The 19,309-nt window shown below is 36.4% G+C and overlaps 1 protein-coding gene across 2 annotated transcripts in view; it reads left to right on the forward strand.

Annotated features, from left to right (window-relative positions):
- Positions 1 to 5,833: 5,833 nt before the first annotated feature.
- LOC105380494 (frequenin-1) overlaps positions 5,834 to 19,309 on the forward strand; it is a 122,297-nt gene continuing 108,821 nt past the window's right edge. The window contains exon 1 of one of the 2 annotated variants that reach the window (XM_048632680.1): positions 5,834 to 6,080. The gene's annotated coding sequence lies outside the window, so the exon portion shown is untranslated. The remainder of the gene's footprint in view (positions 6,081 to 19,309) is intronic. The other variant, XM_048632679.1, reaches the window with a different exon arrangement.

The following is a 19,309-nucleotide window of genomic DNA, read 5'->3' on the forward strand; positions in this document are numbered from 1 at the left end:
TCTTTAGCTTTACATAAAGGAATCAACCCGCACTGGAAAGCGTGGTGGACTAGGCCTAAAACTAAAATGATGGAAGTCATTGGAAAGAGACTCGTGCCCCAGCACGTGGGGACGTCATGGGTCGTAATTATAGTGAGATTATAGAATGTTAATTTAAGATTATAGGTAAGGTTAAGGTGTACAAGGGGTCTTTATTTTTATGACACCTAAATCGGGTGCGAAATTATTACAAATGTAAGACTTACCTAACTACTCTGCGGTGGTAAGTTAAACTCCACAAGGTATGTTTTATATTGATATAAGTAATAATAAATAATATAATAATTATGTATGATTAAGCCGAAGGCAACTACACTGGACTGCAAAATAAGTATAAGTATGTAGGTACTTGTATAAGTTTGTGTATACTACATTTTTAATTTTATCTTTTTTCTAATACAAAGGTACTTTCCTGTAGGTACTAGTTATTGCAAAAGGTGTATGGCGATAGAGGGATAGTCATCCACATAATTCTGAACAACTTTTGTGTTAAGATAATGTAGTTAGGTACATACTTAATACTTTTTTTATAGTGATTAGGTACTTATTTTGTAGCCCAGTGTATTTAGGTATACGTAAAAAGTCACGTGGCCGTTGAACTTTTTATGACACAAATATATGTACACCCATATCACGCTCAAATGCATTCATGCTTACATCCTGTATATTCCCAAATTATACCATGGGTAGGTAGGTACCAAGTGTCGGCCACTTGGTACCTACCCATAGGTAATATATATAATAATAATTTTATTACACCATGATACCTACCTATTCCGTGAACAATTAAAAATACTTCCATTGTTAATGAAAGGATACGGGTAATTTATCAGTTTATAAAAAATTACCTAACATGAAAAAATATAAGTAATATAGTTGATAGGTACCTATAGTTATACCTGGTATACCTTTGGTTAATAATAAAGAAGAGTGCATGATATTGAGAAACTTCAACACTGGTCTTCTACAAAATGTACTTATCTCTAACTACTTACTACTATAGTGTTGCGATCGATACATATTAGTAAACAAATCTAATAGTTACTACCTTTCTGTCTAATAATCAATACCAATACCTTGTCATAAAAAAAGTTATTTGATAGTGAGATTAATTTGATATTGTATTCTGGTTAGTGCTTAAATTAAGTGTTATGAGTTTGTTTGGTTAGTGCTTACCTAAATTAATTATTGATTGATCATGATTTTCTAATAATAATACTTACCTGCCTACTATGTTTAGTTAATACGAGTATTACATTCCGACATTAGCATTTTATTATATACTTAACTTTATCTATTATTCACTTTGAAATTGTTTTAACTTTTTAAAGCTTGCATTAAACATATTGATTTGCTTTTTGTTAATGATTGTTTGAATGTTATTATTACCCTTGATATAAATTTATCAACAGATAGATTACCATGCTGAACTTTTTAAGTACCTATATTGAAAAATATATGCTTACATAATTGTTATACGGTGAGTAAATAATAGTAGCATGAGATGTGACGGCAAAGGGGCATAGAGTAGGCAACTTAGCATTACCTATGTACGAGAACAAAGTAAGAACCTTAGGTCTGGGAAAACTCATAGTTGCAGAATTTTGTTCCAGTATACCTATATCAATTAGGTGTGCTGAGAGCGGTGGTAGGCTCAGTCAGGTAAGCAACTAAGCACCCGCTTCTCACGCCAGAGATGCGGGTTCGAATCCCGGCGCTGACATGTACCAATGGAATTTAAGTACAATGTATACCATCGCTCTTACGGTGAAGGAGAACATCGTGAGGAAACCTGCATATCTAGATTTAGCACATCTAGATATGTGAACCCACCAACCCGCAATAGACCACCGTGGTGGGAAATGGTCCAAGCTTAGGAAGGCAGTTCAGACCTTGGGGATATGCACAAAGGTTCCACTCGAGAGAGCCAGTAGCAGGTAATTTTACCCCCCCCCCCAGAGAATATAATAGAATAGGTATAGCTCAAACTAAAGTACCTACCTGTACAAATGAATAACTTATCAAAATTTAAGTTAATTACATTGATTCCCCATTTAAATACTAACAGCTATGGTATATGATTGGCAATGGTTAGAACATAAAAACCATACTGTTCTTTTACTCTGGGATTGCATGAAGTTACTCTAGAGGGTTACAAGTAGATACCTACTATTGATTAAAGGTAGGCAAACTTGTAAAACCCATATAGGACCATAGGATGACACACTCCGCGTCGTAGACAAGGTATATAAGAAGTCTTATACCTCATTTACATTCATTCAGCCCCTGCCGCTGCCCGTCGCGCTGCCGGCAATAATTCCACCTCAGAAGAGGAAGTACTTATACAGGGTGTTGTAAAAAGGGTATAATTTTCAAATTCTGATTCTATTTCGGCTTAGTATACCCCCTGTATAAACTGTAAATTTTTCTTCATTCGTTCGTTCGTCAAAATAAGTCCGTGACGGTTTCTTGACCCAAGCGCCATCTCTTCGTTTACTTCGAAACTAAACGAATAGGGTGAATAGGTAGAATCCAACATGATCACGCTGTTACTTCTGGTGGTCACTGAAACTTTCATATACTTAGGTAAGTACTTTCATTTATAAGCAGATGGCGTAAATTCGTCTTGCTCAAATTGTTCCTGGGGTGTCAACTTGAAACCCTGGACCACCCCTGGACCGATGGAAAAATGACGCATGTTATAGCGCAATAATGCATTCCAGCTAGTGGAGGAATGTTGTACCTATCTAGTTTTCAGCCCGTAAGAGTTAACTAACATACGTAAATTACCGATATAGGATACGTATATAGATAGGTAACTCAGATCATCGTTATACAGTGAAAACGTTAAAACCTACTCATATCTCTCATATTATTATCAGCTCATTCTGGATAGGAAAGGATACAGATTTATTATTGTTTTTTTTAAATATCTTGGTTATTTATTTAGGATGAGCTATACAATGTCAGTACCATGAGAATCTTATAAACATTTGTTTGAACAGAAAGGCCTCTATGACTTTAACCATTAGCTAGCTAGGTTTTTCCTGACTTTACCACAGCGCGTTGAGGAACAATTAAAAGGTGTGTTATTATTTTATTGTACATTGTTTTTTTTTTAAATACGCAAATTTATACCTGCGAAAATGCACTGGGGGTAAATTACAATACCGATTTCCACGAAGTTGCAGTTCCTACATCGATAAACGATGTTAATTTTACAGAGTAATAACATACCGATATGTTATAATATAATTATTTAATGGGAATGTTCGCATATGTCGTACTCGTAGGTAACTACGTACTAAAGTACTGAACATGACCAATGAAAGGACACTGCCGTCGTATGGTATCGTACACCCACTCACATTCATAATACTACAAGTATACCTGCAATTATCTTCTTTAATCAATACTTTTGGTATCAATTGCTTTATGTTTTTTTTTCATAATATCGTCGTAAGTCTACTGCTAGATATGGTTTTACCCCGTGCTTCAGGCTGGATATGCAATGTTTTGCCTGAACGAAGTGAAAATATTTACCTATAGGTTGCTGTTTTGACATTTAATACACGGCCATCCGAACCCAAACTAGGCGGAGTCTGCAATATTGGTGTTGGCCGGCTGATACCTATATCTACAAATATATACCTTGAAATCTATAAATTTCAAGTAGATAAACCACAACCAGATACACGGTAAACAGAAGTGCTTATCACACGAATGTTTGCCCTAGGTGGGATTCTAACCCGCGGCCTCGAGCTTCGGAAGCAGATTCACTACCGCTACCGGTGCCGTCAACTGCCGTCAGACGGAGCGTGAAATTCAGTTTGTTTTTTATAAATTTCCCGGCATGTTCCGCTTCCAGCCACCTTAAGCTTCTTACAGGAAAAAATATAACTATGATTTATATTACCTATTTCTAGGTGTAGAATATATTTTTTCCTTGGTTATGTCCAGTTATGTCTATGTTCTGTTTGTATTTTATTGACTTTCCCCTTTTTTGTATATAATTTATCGCCTCCGTTTCTACAATCTATCTCAAAGGAGAGAAATTATATACAGTTAAAATTGGTCGTTATAAGTACGCAAGGCGCTAAATAAATTCAGATCTAGATTTTTCTAGATGTACCTACTGACTACCTAGCTGCAAAAACAAGCGTGATTAGCGATGGAACTAAACGTATGTGATAAATTCTTATACCTATCGTGAAATGTAGAGATTTCTTGCACTTTTGACCCACCTATAAAGTTGACGTATGTAAGTGTAAACTCCATTATGGCGTTATAGAGAGTTGTCGTTAAATGGAGAGAAGAAAAATCTGAATTAGAAAAAGGGCTGCGCGTAGGTATCAGTAAAACTTTTTCGTCAATACACAGTGATTTAATTTTATTTTCTTTTACTAGCCATGTTTACAGTTTGAAAGTTTGTGAGCAACTAAGAATATGGTTACGTACCTATAGACAATCCATGATCCCTACTTATTAGTCATAGTTAAGCAAGATCAGTCTACGCGTTCAAGCAATCCCAATTTGTAAACAAAAGAACGAATTTCAAAAGTTCGGTATGCGGGATGCCCACAGTCGAGTTTATTGCAGGCTAGGATAATAAAAGCGACAAAAAAACGTACACAGCTGAGCAGTTTTAACTAAAATCAGCAACGTTTACCCAATTGTGTCGTTATTGAGAGTGGGTGTGTAATGCTATTATGTAGAGTGTATCATTGTATGGAAGACAAGCTAAACCAACCAAAACCATTTATTTCGATGCTTTAGAGAGTTTGTCGTTAAATCGAGTGACGTTACATGGAGTGTACACTGTATATTGCATTTGTAGCTAAATAGTGTTGTTTTACTACAAAGGCTTATTGACACAACTGATGTGAAACCGATTACTTACCTCACAAATAAATTCATGCAACAGCATCGATCATCGGGTTTGGCCCTCAGTTGACCTTACAATATTTACCAGAATTGACCGTGTATATTGCCGGTTATACCTGGTACCCAAAACCTCATGTCACCACTTCAGATTTTTATTCGGTTTTGCAACATATTGTTCCGTCAGTACTGGGATCGTACAAATCCTATCCAACTGCTCCTTGTTCTTCAACTACGGTCTACCCAACTTACAGAAACTTGAATCCCTCGGGGCTTTTACAAGTGAGAAACTAAGATTCAAACTTCATAAATGATACTCGCAACCGACTTCCAGTAGTATGTGGCTTTTAACTGCGACACAATTAGTGAGAGAATCTACTGACAGAGCTGAAAAGTCCTACTAAAAATACACTACTGAAAAACCATTGCGTTGTTTGCGCCATTTGAAACATTTGTACTGTCTCAAAATTCTTATAATCACATAAACAATATGGCCAAAACATTTTTCCCCGCTTGAGGCTTATTTTCCCGCTACAAAGACCGCATGTAAAGGCTGACCAATAAAATCCGTGAACGAGAAATGTGCGATTCAGAACTTTTTGCCGGCCTGGCCCATCCATCCCTTTTGTTAGTCCTTTTGTTGTTCCACCCACGTTCCGCGTCGCCCGATGAATATCGCTTTTAGGCGATTAGCTATTCGGCATAGTTTCGGCCTGTGAAAGTGGGTAGGAAGTGAGCTCGTAGACAATCACGGGGAGAAATAGTAATGGGGTAGGCGCTGCGGTGTCGCGAGTACGCATGTGCAGCGCTTTATGTAACCGCGGGCCGATCCGAACCGCTCCGCGATCCATGGCCTAACGTCCGTTTAGGAAACTTTGCTCATTCATCTTTTCCCTAAGTGAGCGGGGCGCGGGGCCCTGCGCTACATGGTTATATAACCGGCGGCGGGCCGCGTCTCTCTGCCCCGAGCCTCCGTCGCGCCCGGTCCGCGCGCCACTGCTGTCGGGAACTCGAGCGCCGCGCACGCGATCCTTCGCGCCACAACACGACCCGCGAGACAAATATTCTATTCTTTTAACCGAAATAAAAAATCACAACTTTCCAAATTTAAAGTTTCGAGGCAAGTTTCATTCAGCGTTTCCGGCCACTTCGCCACAGCGGTGAGTATATTTAATATTAAGAAGAGTTTTCCGAATTTGCAAAAACTTTATTATGTAACGGTGTTTCTTTGTTTTGGGTTTCAGTGCACTTTTATGCTCCTGCGATCGTATTTAATGATGCGTTGATGTGTGAGGTTCTTTTGCGATGCTCGTTTGTAAGTAAAATAATATGAATTAAAAAGTTTTTTCCAGAAACATTAATAAATATTTATAAAACAAATATTTATAAAATATTTAGAAGTTTTTAGGAATCTAAAAACAGACTTCAAAACCCGAAATTTAAAACGAATTTGATAAGTTCTTTATTTTATATTTCGTTGCTAAAATAAGGCGTAGCACCCGTAGCGTCGTAGTGCGTAGCCCGTAGCCCGTAGCCCGTAGCGGCGTAGCGCGTATCACAGACGTGCTGAAGATGAATTGATGAACTTACACATAATATAATTATTATATTTCTTGTATTTGCGTACGTAAGCGTATAATATAATTGTAATACCTATAAAGTTATAAAAACTTTGTAAACACAATTATTCTAACATCGTTTAAGTTTAACCAACTCCGACGGCCGACGACTGAACATGATTTGGCCTTTGAAGGAAACTGAATATCAAACATGGAAAGAAAATTAATTTCACGCTTTGACGAAAAACGGCCAACTGAAGTTATACAGAAGAATTACAAGTCGAGAAAAGTTTTTGCTAAAAGTTCAACGTTTACGTTATTAAAATTATTCTTCTTTTGTTACATAAATATTTTTCCGCGGAAGTACCTATTTAAGTTTTGTTACAGTTATTTAAAAGTGGTATATTTTATGTAAAACGTTGTTTGTATCTAAGAGACGTGAAGAACGAAATGTTTCCTTGTTTTTGTACAAAATATTACGTAGAGGTATAGAAAATTGCGGAATTAAATTAATTTGGATTAATAGTATTAGCAGCTACCTGAAATCAGTTCGCATTGCACTTATGTGCTAGTTATTTTAATATACATTGAAACGTACAATTATATAAATACCAAATAATGGAAAAAATAGATATCCGTAAACACGAATAAAATAAGAATAACTGTCATTTAAATCATATATAATAGGTATATTCTCGGTCTCAATATATTAATTATCTACGGGTAATGAGTATTTTGTTCTTTCAAACGAAATTGACGGTTGAATAAAAAGAAAGCTATCGTTTAACCGTCGGTCGGCGATATTTCAGAATATTTCACTTTATTATGCCTTCCCACAATGTGCTTCATCGTATACCGTTAAAATGCATACGAAATTCAGGAAATATTAAACGTGCAAAATATTATAATACTCATGTATGGCATTAATTATGCATGGAATTATAATAATGGCGTTATACATATTTTTATAATAACACCAACTCATGGAAGTAATAAATACATAATTACTTCCATGCCCCAACTTAAAAAAAAGCTAACCTATCTTACGTATTTTTTTACTTTCACATAGATAGATAGTCTGAAAATCAAATTATTTGAAAGATATATTTATTTCTTTATGAATTTTTTGAAGTCGGTTTAATATATTTTCTTAATTAATATATTTTCAAAATTCTTTCTTAGTCTTAGTAAAAAATGCGTAAAATTTCAAACAGAAGTATTAGAGTAGTATAAAAAAACTATGATTTATGTTTTGTAAGTGGTCTAATTCCCTCCCTAATTTAAAATTCAACTTTTTTAGTTAGGTCGTTTAAAAAAGAAGATTAGCCATAGCATCGACTACAGATTATGTAACTGAATAATTGATATTTTCCAATAATTTGAATAAGTTTAAACATTCTGGGGACGAAAAGACCTACTTTCATGCCTGTATTCAGAGAATTTATACTTTTAGAGCACGAATGATGAAAAATATATTATAGTGTATCTGAACTTTTGTGTAGAAGTTATAAGTACGCTCGCTGTTAGCTAATTTATATTTTTGGTAGTTTTCTGCATACAAGTTCCTGTATAAGTTATTAAAATTTCACGCCATAAATAAATATTATAATATCGTAATTACGTCCGAGCTACGCAACTGCTTAGTTAATAAATATACAGTGGCCCCGAGGCAGCTGGGAACCTCAAAGTTTTGGACCAATAATGGTTCCGTAGGGCTTATAGCACGAGTTTTCATATTTTACAGAGTTAGCAAGCTTATTCTTGTGAATTAATTGTATAGTACAGCTACAACGGCTCTGAACTCATGATTGACAGCGTTAGTTGACTAATTGGTATCGATTGGGACCAATTTGCGATTCATATAGATTTCGATTGCGTTATGTTATAGTTATAGGCTTTCAGCACGTTCACTTTGGTATGTAAATTAGTTCATCTCTAATGAGTTGATAGTACTAACGGAATACTAAGTGAGTTTTTGCTTTTCTTTGAGCTTGTTTGTGAAATGCGAGCATTTAGATTAAGTTTAAGTTGTCGGCTTACTCGACTCGGCTCAAATGTTTGGTCTTAATATCGTTAATTAATAATATTACGTAATTATTTAGTCATCTATCATCATGTTATTATATTGTCATTAGACGTACACTTGCTCCTTAATACTATACATATTAACATTACATCCGTAAATCCATGCATATCCGTGCTTTAATCCGAGCATAATATAATATTTGAATTTATTAAATATTTTTACTTATGTACCTACTACCTTACAATATTTATTTATATCATGATAAAATTTATAAAAGAAAAACAATTACGTAGGTATGAGTTTTCAGTTTATAAGTATATAAATATTTGATGAATGTCTTTAATATTGGATACATACTTGTAATGCACATACATTATTTACGACATTCAAGTTTTGGTCCAAATCAGAGTTGTTATTTCAAGGCTGAAAACTAACATACTACGTCGTCGGCTAGGTCTGCCAAGTAACAAACACACATACAGTTGAACAAACTACGATGCACTTAACTTATGAAATCAGATGCTCTCAATCGGATCCAGAAATTTCAGCACAATACTGCATCACAATTTTAAAGACGAGCCAAGTCTGGAAATGCGGCTGCTGCCAAAACCGAGTGCTTCTAATCTCGATATTGTATTTTTTAGGACCCACGTCCATTCTATTAAATTCAATTCTGTAAGGCCAAGCTTTTGTATTTTCTATTTTTAAAGCACTTAAGTGAGCTTTAGAGCTGTACGTATAATCTTGTGTTCCCTTTAACTCTAACTGCCTAACGATACCGGGTATCTTCATTTAATTTCAAATTAGATTACGGAGAGCTTCTCTTTGAGCCAGATTTCGTTCATCTGTGCGCGGTATCGCCATTCTTTATTTTCTTTGTCCCGGCTAGCGGCGTGAAGTGCTGTGGCACCAGCTAATTGTACTTGAATTATTCAGATTTATGCATACAGTCCGTTTCATTATTTTTTGTTTCGCTTCACTCCTATTTAATTTCTCTGAAAATGCTCGTATATTTAGTAGAAGCCAGGAAAGTGGTTCAATCTGCCCTCGGGGCTCGTTTGGAAGTCCAGAAATGATTCATGATCCAACAGATTTTAGTTCGATAAAGCAAAGTCGTGTACAATTCAATCTGAAAAGATGCTGCGCGAAAATAGCTTTTGTGCTCTGGGAGTAAGATCTACGGGTTGTACGCAAACGTATTTCATTTTCTGACGGTAGATCGATATTGTAGCTGCTACCTGTACCAGAGGGCTCGTAACTGTTAGATATCTATCTATATTTTGATTTATGGTCTGAATGTTTCAGGTGTGCAGTACTTACGAAAACTTTTAATTAGTCCTGCGGAGCTTGACACCTAATGAGCGATGGATTAATTAGATATAATATTAAACAGCCTCAATAAGTCATTACAGGCAACTCTGTCTACATTAGGCTAAAATAACACATACCTCTAAATATAGAGGAACTATAACCACGTCGGTACTTTTATCATTCCACTGTGGTGAGGTCAATTGAGTAAATGTTTATGGTATTCTTCTCAAAATGTAGGTACGGTGGCCTGCGCCTAAAAGTATACAGACGGAGTTTTTAAAATAGCGATCTCAAGCTCACATGCTGCTCAAGTACATCCACATAAACACCACTGCTACACACATCAGACACAACACGTCCCCGGATTTATAACAGATTTAGCTGGTCTCTTCATCATCAGGGATCGCTATTTTAAAAACTCCGCCTGTATACTTTTAGGCGCAGGCCACCGTACATACATGATTTGTTTTTCGATCAAATAATTGTGCGTTTTTTATGTAAAATACATATATGACCAACTTGTATAATCTCTGAAACCATTATACGCAATAGTTATATATTTTTATTGACTTTAATTAAGCAAGTTGAGTTACTTTAATTTGAAGATTGTGTTATTGAATTTTAGACATCGTGGGATGCTACGAAGTCAGCGTAGCCCGTAGCACGGCGTAGCACTTCCTCGTAGCAAATAGTAGGTTCGTAGCGTACTCATGAAAAGTCGAGATTGTTTTAATCAACATAAGAAAGAAGGTATTATTATTGTTTGTTTCGAATCTTATTTGAATTGTTAATTAAGAGATTAAATTTTATGTGTTACATCATCATGTAAAAGCACTTGAGAAATTTACTTAAAATAATAGGTCATGGTTGAGGTCATATCATTTAAGTATGTACGACAACAGACTTACTCAATATACAGGGTGTTGCGCACATGGACCAAGCATACGTGACCGGCCGAACATGCTGTATACAACCTATTAAGTACTATCAACCTAAACATACGATTCTTTCAGAACTTTCTTCATTTAAGTTAAAGTCAGGGATTTCTTGTCTAAGGCTAAAGTACTGAAGAACTCTACGTTTGCAAAGACTAAAGTCTGATAGAGCCTGATGCCATATACCTGTAACTATAACATATATGTATATTGTTATGTACCTACACTACATATACATCTCATACTGATGAACCACTATTGCCTTGGCCAATAATTAAGGCAATAATATTTAGCCCTGTGATACGATTCATAACATGGATTACTCAAATTGTAGATGTTATTATACATGTGTTTTTGTCCAGGGGAAGTGTTTTCAAATGACTAGACATGACCTAACACATTCGCGTTTTGTAATACTGCACAATCTAGCAAGGTAGGCAGAGGTACGTTTCTGCACCTAGCTTTCTCTATTGTTGTGTTTCAAAAACTGCACTGACAGCAGTTAGTACAACATAATTTTAAAATATTTTTCAAGTAGTTAATACCTATTCGTTATTTGTTGTGATTTCTTTTCAATTAAATTTAATATTGCAACAAGGAATAACTACCGACAGCTTAAATATGCAAAAATATGAATAGCCTAGTACAGAGATAGTTATTTATAGCCATAAACTAAAATCCTGGATCCGCCTTCAATGTTTCAATAAGGTCAAGGCCAAATTCCAAAGACTAAATCAATTTAGTAGACATTTACGCGAGTTGCATAGACGGTGTTCAATTAAGTCTAACATGCAGCTGTGACCAATTTAAAGCAAAGCATGCAATTGTGAATTCTGAACACACCACGGTCTCGACTGTGCCGTCTGCTCTTTTATAATCTCATTTTGTTTTTAAAATATATTTGAAGTGTGAAGTGTGCTTTTTAAATATATTCAAGGTGTGCATAATTATGTGTAAGAACATGTGGCGTCGAAACAAAAGAGTGCAACAAAAACGGTTCCCCGTGAAACACGTGTTTTTTTTTAAATTCTTGTCGATATGATGTGATAGGCGGTTCACCCCAATATGATACGGCCCCAGTTACAATGTCATTGGTCAAGGAAAAATTAGGCAGACTTTTAAATTGCTAGCTATCGGTTAGTTGTCGAATCATATCGAAACGCAATTTTCTTGTCAGTGGCACAATTTGCTCTATTCACCCGGCAGCGGAGGGCTGTGTTGTTGACGTTTCAATTTATGTACGTATTCGCTTTTTAGCCATCATTGAATGCATTGGCTTTGCACTGAGCTTGTAAATGTAATTAAATGAAGATAGCCTTTTTTATCAATTAATTAGTTAAAAATATAAATTTTTATTTTTCTGTACATAACAATAACGAATCCAACTAAAATATACCTATAGGTACTAGTCGTCTAGAAGCATACTGTACGTCGAGGCGTGAACGAGACAAAAGTTTTGTGTCTCGTTAACTCACATAAACTAGTCACGTTATGAAGTGCGCGTCTTGTGCGCTGTGCTAGGCTAGAAGTGCAGGACATACATTTGAGATACGCAAAAATATTCTGTCCTTGGCCCGCTGAAAACCGAATACGTCTTTAAATAAATATGTAAATAGAAATAAATTTTACTCCGAAATTTTCGTCGTCGGGGCCTGATCGACGGCTCTTTGTGCCGTGGTGGCATGACTGCGAGCGGCGAAGTAGGTATTTACGTTGAAAATACTCGCGCACCGCCTTCGCTGTTAAATTTTCATTTATATACAAGGTAAAAGGAAAAGAAAGAATGCTTTCTGTGTTGGCTTTTACAGCAAAAATAATCCGCTACGTGCAAAAATCTTATGCAGAGGCTGTCCCGTACTACAACTGAAGTTGTGTACTTATAGGACCGATGCAGCTTGAAACACAAAGCACCGTTTCTGAATTACGTGTACCTAAGTATACTTAGGCATTGAATACAAAAAAACGAATTCAAACAAAATCTTTATTTTATTTCAGTTTCATTAAAAACTTTTAATATTAGTAGTGTCGGTTAGAATGGTTTTTTATGCGGAACTCCGAAAATACGTTTTCCTCGAGCAGTCCTGAAGGAGTTTTTCTCTGCATGGCAGAAGTTTCAAGTCACGAACAATATATACCTCCGGACCAACTGCTAGCTGCAATGAGGGAATATTCTACTTACATACTCTATCTTTTATTAAGGTTTATGGAAGGAAGGAGCGTCCCCGAGTGACGGGTTTGGTTAGGTTTTATTGGTGATCGAACCATTCTTCAAGAGGTGGACTTTATACCTGTAAGAATTCTTATTATTTTTAAAATATATCGTGTTACGAAATAGTGGAAGTAATTAGTTTGACACTAATTACTTTCACTATTTCGTAACACGATACATTTTGAATCCAAAAATGGTTGTCGAAAAAAGTTCGCGATAGTTTCACTGTTCATACTTGTAAGTTGTAGCACAGATTATCTAAGCTGTAGCAGTATCGTCGCAATATCATCGAAGTAAAGTGGCGACATCGCGTGTTTTGAAACTATACAAGGCCAGAACGCAGAGGTTGGGACTGCTCGCGTATATTTTCAAATTAAAATGGTGCCATGATTTACTTGAAAGTATACAAGGCCATTACGCACTAATCGCGTATATTTTCAAGTAAGTTGGGCCAAAATTATGGCTTGAAAATATACTGCAGCAGTTACCACTGCGTACTAATCGTGTATATTTTCAAGTGCTAAGCGGCAATACGAGCACTTGAAACTATACGTGATTAGTTACCAGGTAGCCCTTTTTAATTGTTGCTCTCTCTTTCTTTCATGCGAAATAGTAATAAGTCTATTGCTTTCTAAACATTGCATCATCATTCCGTACTTGGCATTGTTTTCGTAACGTGTTTTTGTTTACACCGTACAGTTAAAAATTTAATTGATTTAAATTAAAAAATTGTAGAACTGTTATAAATACTAAAAATGATCTCAGAAGACGGTGTAGAACAATTCATAAAAGACAATTACGTTGAAATCAAAACTTGATGAAAAATATGTAATATGAACAAGTCCATGTAGCAAAAAGTCAACACCAATTGACCCCAATTTTTAAAAACATTTAATTTAGTTGGTTATAATAATATTTTGATGCGCTGTTAAATGTACTTTAATATTGCCGACGGCGTCATTAAGCTAGTCTTTCCCGTTCAGGAGCTATCTTCACTGTAACTTTTTCATTGCTCGTGAGTGTAGTAGGTATTACTCTTATTTCATATAAATAATAAGATATTAGTTTTCTTACTTGCAGGTATGATTGCTATAAATATCAATTTATCAATCAAATTAGAGCTTGTTCATCTTTATTTATTAACATTCTATAGGTATGACAGGCATAACAAGTAAATTGTAAGTAATCATGTAGTACATGTACCGAAATAGTTAAGTAAATCAGAATCAGCATGTAGGTATAAATTATATGCGACAAGTACGCCAATCAAGCAATGTGCGTAATAGCATTGTATATTTTCAAGAACGATTCAGTAAATCCCAACTTGAAAGTATACGCGATTAGTACGGTGGCCTGCGCCTAAAAGTATACAGGCGGAGTTTTTAAAATAGCGATCCCTGATGATGATGGGACCAGTTACATCTGTTATAAATCCGGGGACGTGTTGTGTGTGATGTGTGTAGCAGTGGTGTTTATGTGGATATGCTTGAGCAGCATGTGAGCTTGAGATCGCTATTTTAAAAACTCCACCTGTATACTTTTAGGCGCAGGCCACCGTACGCACAAATCGTGTATATTTTCAAGTAAAATATTATTTTTTTTCACTTGAAACTATACAGTGCTAGTAGACTATGGGTGCGTTCTGGCCTTGTATAGTTTCAAAACACGCGGCGACATCGATGAAAGCGTAGGCAGCGTTCCCACTACGCCGGACCGGCAGATCTGCCGCGCCGGTAAATCTGCCGGAAGAGCTAGTGGCTGTACAATTTATATGAAGCTATTCACATTATCCCGGGTCCGGCATTTTTGCCGAGCCCGGCATTTCTACCGAACGTTTTGTCACTACGAATTGCCGGTAGAACGACCGGGCCCGGAGTAATGTGAACGAGTTTGTGCCGGTATCTGTCCCCCGCTCGCCCCGCTCGTGCTCCCCTCGCCCCTGGATGTAAAATGAAAAGAATGGAAAATCTTTCCCGTAAAATAGGGTGTACCCAATGTTTTCTTTTATTTTGCCTTCTATTAAGATACCACCACAACACAACAATTTCGTCGTCCATTGTGCGCGCAGGTCCAAATTCAACTGAGGACTGTCTGAATTTCTTCCGGGATCCGATGTAATGTGAACACTCTGTCCGGTGTCCGGTTTTCGGCAGATCTGCCGGTCCGGCGTAGTGGGAACGCTGCCTAAACTTGACATCCTCGACACCCAGTTCTGAACCAATCAATCACACTTTGTGTGCTTATCCCAACCTTGTTTCAAACTCCACTTGACTTTCAGCCGCACTTTCACTTTAACTTGTATCTAGGAACTTCTTTGCAGCCCCCGGTACAGTTAGGTAAATAAAGTCTGATAATGCAAACTTTCCAAATGAAACAAACGCCAACACCAAAAAAAGTTTATTAGAGCAATTAAGTTTTATTCTTTGTGATTTTTACACGTCTTAATCTTCTAATTAATATAGAGCTACATAAAAAAAACTGTTACATTTTACCCGTTGCGGAGTTTGCCTTATCGGACTCAAACCTGATCCCTTGAGTCTGATTGCATCTGTAAGTGTCTGTGGCATCCGGAAAAGGTGGGGTTTGTTTTAAATCGCTTTGGACTTAGTATAACCATCTGACCTTTTAAACTGGGAATAACCACATTAAAATCGTCTCCAACCAGAGGTTTACGAAAGGATGTTCTTTTCATGAATTGATATATATTTTTTAAATATTTTCATACAAACTTGTTGTAGTTGATAGATTAGATTTACTAGGACCTAATTAGTAGGTTCCTAATCAGATTTTTAAACGTCGTCTAGCAACATTTATTTACACTGACCCTCTGAGTCACTGCCTTTCGGCTTATACCAGCGCGGTGTACCCTGGGATTGGGCAATTATTGCTAACTAATCGGACTAGCTACTCGTAATAAATCCGCCACGGCCACAACCGCTAGTCTGCCTCTAGTATTTGTTAACGACACACTAAGAAGCAAAGTTCGAACATACGATGACGAAAGTGATACCGGCTCACTACTAACACACACACACGTCGAACTCACAACAGCTTTCTTCTTTGTTTGGAGGTACAAACCCCACGTTCCGCAGCCGACAAGTGCTTGTAAGTACTTGGAATATAAAACGCTTTGTCATCTGTGTTTATTTCCTTTCTTTCGCCGATAATAATACAGTATCTTGAGCTTTGAGGAGACCATCACTCCCGCTGTACAAAGGGGAAGTAGAGTACTTGGGGCTCGCATTGTTTCCACTTAGCTGGTATCGGAAGCTTTGGTCCTCTATACTTGGGAGTACAAACCACAAACTGACAGCCTATAACCAAGGCAAAACGTACGGAAATTAAAAACTTATTAGACGTTATTTTTGATGATTGAGTTTGTTTAAAAATATACCTACATTAAATTTATTTATGTATATTTACGATTACCACTCACACTGTTAAAAATCAAATGTTCAATCTCTTTGGACACGTGAATCAATCATCAAAAGTCTCAATGAAAACATATACCACATTTAAATCAGTATGTACCTAATGTTATATATAATTACATAAATATATGTATAAATAATTTACCCAAAAATTGTTCTACATTACATACAATAACATATCGTTACCACAATCTATGGGTAATAGCTACTAACAATAAAAGCTTTATTGCCTCAATAAAGCATTCCAACAATAAGAATAATGAGCCTTTCCGGAATCACACACAAACAAACATACACGTGCTAAGAACTAATATCATAGACACAGTCAATGGTCTAACAAACGAAGGCCTAATTGCAAAAACAACCAGTAAGAGCTAGTTTAATTTTTTCCTATTGAAAATTATGATGCTTTATTTCTCATACTACAAATTGAAAACTGTTGTGTTGGTAACCTTTCAAACGTACGTATAAATTCAATGTCCTCGATAAAATAGTAAATAGCCGGGATAGTAAAAAGCTTCTGGGTTGTGTGCCCGCGGGGTGGAGGTGTGCGGGGGGGGGGGGGCTCAAGCAGGCATACTTGCATGCGAATAGCCGCATTACCGGGAGGGACCCCCTCTCCTCCCCTCGTAGCCCTACTTTCCACTAAAACGGTCATGACAGAAATCCCGAAAAAACACACCGGATAAATCTGTTTGTGATTAACATTTTCATGACCAGTGGCGCCCCTTTGTCTTGGGGCATTGCCTTTGTAATTAGAAAACGAGAGGTTTCAGTTGATTGTTTTAAGTGATTGTGTTAGATACACAATATAGGAATGTATTTGAATGAAATGAAGCATTGAACTGTAACTGGTTTAACAATTAAAAAATCTCTTCTGAATCAAATTATGTACCCATCAAAACCTACAACTGCAACTATTTTATTTATTTTATAAAAGGAAAAACCTAATTTATACAGAATGCCAAAAGGAACCTCATTTTAAAAGTCAAACAAATGCCCCAGTTTTAACCTTACCTTAGCCAGCAGTGATCACAATCTTATCTTGTAATGGTTCATGAAACTTCATCGATTGATACAAAAGAAGAATAGGACTGCAGGGAAGCTGAGAAGCCGCGAGACAATATCGCCTTGAAGAGAGAGACGCAGATACGCCTATTTGTTTAAGGGCGAAGCTAACATTAAGTCTGGGAGAGGCATTTCATGGAGTTATTACTCCGTTATGAGACAACCCTCCTGTAAACAACTGAATATTTTCCCCGTGACTATTTTCGGCTCTTTCTGTCGCGCAAATTTAGCTGAGAGGGAACGTTATTATCGTAGTTTTAATGGATTAAACGAATGAATGTTTTAATTAAAACAAAAAGAAAAGTTTTATGAAAACCTTTTAGTCGCCCTGTTTTTCGTTGCGCGTCAACGCCGCCAGACTATTCGGCGAGCTCATTTCATAAATCTCGTGCAAAATAATGCGTTTTTAATTAAAAGCATAAGCTAATGCACTGATATTAAATAATTGCGTATTACCGGCTTTTGAAGTCGCTATTACATTTTAATATTTTGAACTCTGTTGGAATCGAAATAAAGTGTGGCTTATTGTGGGACTATAAAATATTTGAGTACTAGCCGCGTGACTGACTCACACTACGATTATTATTGCTGATATTGCTATTGATAAATATTGACTACCGACTATCGGGAAAAGGGCTGATTTGGATGCTACAAATTTAAATTTTATGGTTGTTGAAACATACGGAGTAGTTGTAGAGTTCCACATGATATTGTGTCACATATTACTTAAAGATTTATAGCGATTAATTGTACATTATTGTAAATTTTTCACAATATAATTCCTTAAATAACTAAATGTACGTACATACAGTTGTACATCTAGCTTGTACACCATACCAGCATGTGCACTGAAAACACCATGGACCTTCTATGTGGACAGATACACCCTAAGAAACACAATTATATTTTTAAATCAGGATTTTCAGAATGGTGATCTGAGATACCATCTACACCTGTCGGGTTACTTTACTACACTGCCGGGCAATGAAAAAGTTCCACTCACAAAATGCCGACAACATACGACCCCAATTTTTTCAAAGATTTCATTTAAAATTGGAACAAAATATTACCGATTTTAGTTAACAATATCCTGATGTTCTGTTAAATGTACTTTAATGTTGCAGAAGACGGCATTAAGCTAGACTTTTCCGTTTAGAAGTAATTTGGTGCTTTTCTCAGTGGAACCTTTTCATTGCCCGTGAGTGTATAAAACCCCCTGTATAGCCTCAATTTCTTGTGCATTTATAAAAGCTTGAGAAATAAATATCTTTTCCCTAACGATACAAAGTCGGACAGATCTTCAAGGCAAATTGGTGCCATTTACGCTTCCCCGTGAATACCGTCCCATCATTGAATAGTCTACTCATTACCAACCAGTGAAAAGCTCCCATTTCTTACCTGTGTGCTAAAACAGACCTTAATACTGCTCAGTAAGAATACATTTGCGACGTCTTAGGAATAAATTAGCGAAATACCTAATAGATATATACCTCCCTGAAGACCTATTCAAGTAATCATATTATCTATCATTCCTAGGTCTCATAATAGGTCATCAATATAATCTGGTTTAGGTATAGGTAGTAAAGGGGCACTTATATTTTCTTCCTTGTTAAGCTCTATTCAGTGTCTGGAGTCGATAATTTACCTCAACGATGTTTTCATTTTATTATCTGCCATTCTGCATACTTCTTCTGTCATTTGTCCGCTAGAGGCGCTGGTTTCTATGTAAAACGTTTACGGTTTTTTTTTGTTTTCGGGATATAGGTATTGATTTAGGTATCCAAATCTACCCTTTAGGTAACTACATCTACGACGCGTTCAAAGTTATTTTATCTCTAGGGCTTATACGT

This window comes from Plutella xylostella, chromosome Z (genome assembly GCF_932276165.1).
Source record: "Plutella xylostella chromosome Z, ilPluXylo3.1, whole genome shotgun sequence".
In the NCBI taxonomy this organism is placed as follows: Eukaryota; Metazoa; Arthropoda; class Insecta; order Lepidoptera; family Plutellidae; genus Plutella; species Plutella xylostella.